The following is a 2296-nucleotide window of genomic DNA, read 5'->3' as shown; positions in this document are numbered from 1 at the left end:
ACGTTAGCTCGACCCCTGGCTCATCCAGGCTGTGGCTGGACCCTAGTACCACAATGAGGTGACGGACAGATGTGTCCTGTCAACATCCCGGCCTGGGAGGATGGCCTGCTTTCACACAAGACAGGACAGATCTTGTTGCGTTGACGTCACGTGTGTAGCCCGCCACCAAGCGCCATCAAACGTCTCCAAAACCCTGTAATAACCCTAGTGCCTGGATGACATTTACAGATCCGCTGGTATGGCGTAAGCGCTAAGCTCGCATTCGAATTTCGGCAACAGCCCCCGTCTTCTGCACACCCCACTACAGTTCTCTTACATCATGACTCACCGTGTGCGGCAAGAAAACTACTGTCAGATGTGATACTATCGATATATATTTCTAAGCGTCATTCCCTATTCTCTTTTTCTTTTTTCCTTGTTACTCTTTCTCGTCCTGAAGTGCACGTATTTATTTTTACAGTTAAGTAATCAAAGTCCTAGTTAAATACAACAACCTGCATTATACGCTGCCTAGTCAAATTAATGTGACCACCTGCCAAAAGCCGGAATAACCACTTCCTGCATCATGAGACGTTCAGGAAGGAAGCCTGCGAGGTTCTGGGAGGTCCAGTGCCGTGGCCAGCTACGCTGTGCTTCTTGATTGAGGATACAAGGCGCGAACAGCCCGATCGAGGCGGTCCTACAAATTTTCTATTTGCTTTAAATCCGGATAGTCTGCTGGCCAGGGGGGTATGCTACACTCACCCTGGTCCTCTTCGAACCACGCACGTACACTGAGAGTTGTGTGACACGCTGGTAGGTGACGACGTGTCAATCATCATCATCTTCATCATTTAAGACTGATTATGCCTTTCAGCGTTCAGTCTGAAGCATAGTCCCCTTTATAAAGTTCCTCCATGATCCCCTGTTCAGTGCTAACATTGGTGTCTCTTCTGATGTTAAGCCTATTACGCCAAAATTATTCTTAACCGAATCCAGGTACCTTCTCCTTGGTCTACCCCGACTCCTCCTACCCTCTACTGCTGAACCCATGCGTGTAACATGACCCCACCATCTAAGCCTGTTCGCCCTGACTGCTACATCTATAGAGTTCATTCCCAGTTTTTCTTTGATTTCCTCTTTGTGGACACCTCCTGCCATTGTTCCCACCTACAAGTAACTGCAATCATCCTAGCTACTTTCATATCCGTAACCTCAACCTTATTGATAAGGTAACCTGAATCCACCTAGCATTCGCTCCCATACAACAAAGTTGGTCGAAAGATTTAACGGTGCACAGATAACTTAGTCTTGGTACTGACTCCCTTCTTGCAAAAGAGAGTAGATCGTAGCTTAGCGCTCACTGCATTAGCTTTGCTACACCTTGCCTCCAGTTCTTTCACTATGTTGGCATCCTGTGACAATATGCATCCAAAGTACTTGAAACCGTCCACCTGTTCTAACGTTGTTACTTCTATTTGGCACTCAATCCGCTTATCACTTTACCACTGACATTACTTTCGTTTTGGAGATGCTAATCTTCATACCACAGTGCTTACATTTGTGATCTAGCTCTGAAATATTACTTTGCAAACTTTCAATGGACTTGCCATCACAACTAAGTCATCCGCATATGCGAGACTGCTTATTTTGCTTTCACACATCTTAATCTCACCCAGCCAGTCTATTGTTTTCAACATATGATCCATAAATAATATGAACAACAGTGGAGACAGGTTGCAGCCTTGTCTTACCCCTGAAACTACTCTGAACCATGAACTCAATTTACCGTCAACTCTAACTGCTGCCTAAGGCAATGGCCTTGCCGCAGTGGGTACACCGGTTCCCGTGAGATCACCGAAGTTAAGCGCTGCCGGGCGTGGTCGGCACTTGGATGGGTGACCATGCAGGCCGCCATGCGCTGTTGCCATTTTTCGGGGTGCACTCAGCCTCATGATGCCAATTGAGGAGCTACTCTACCGATTAGTAGCGGTTTCGGTGAAGAATACCATCATAACGACGGGGAGAGCGGTGTGCTGACCCCACGCCCCTCTTATCCGCATCCTCCACTGAGGATGACACGGCGGTCGGATGGTCCCGGTAGGCCAATCGTGGCCTGCAGACAGAGTGCTAACTGCTGCCTGACTGTCTATGTAAAGACTTTTAATTGCTTGCAAAAGTTTGCCTCCTATTCCATAATCTCGTAGAACAGACAATAGCTTCTTCCTAGGAACCCGGTCATATGCCTTTTCTAGATCTATAAAGCATAAATACAATTCCCTGTTCCACTCGTAACACTTCTCCATTATTTGCCGTA

At 47.0% G+C, this 2296-nt stretch overlaps 1 pseudogene; it reads left to right on the top strand.

The window, feature by feature from the left end:
• The first annotated feature begins 1791 nt into the window (after window positions 1-1791).
• Window positions 1792-1909, top strand: LOC124617336 (annotated as a pseudogene).
• The last annotated feature ends 387 nt before the right edge of the window (window positions 1910-2296 follow it).

This window comes from Schistocerca americana, chromosome 5, assembly GCF_021461395.2.
Source record: "Schistocerca americana isolate TAMUIC-IGC-003095 chromosome 5, iqSchAmer2.1, whole genome shotgun sequence".
Classification (NCBI taxonomy): domain Eukaryota; kingdom Metazoa; phylum Arthropoda; class Insecta; order Orthoptera; family Acrididae; genus Schistocerca; species Schistocerca americana.
The sequence above is the reverse complement of the archived record's forward strand: the minus strand, read 5'-3'. Positions and strand labels throughout refer to the sequence as shown.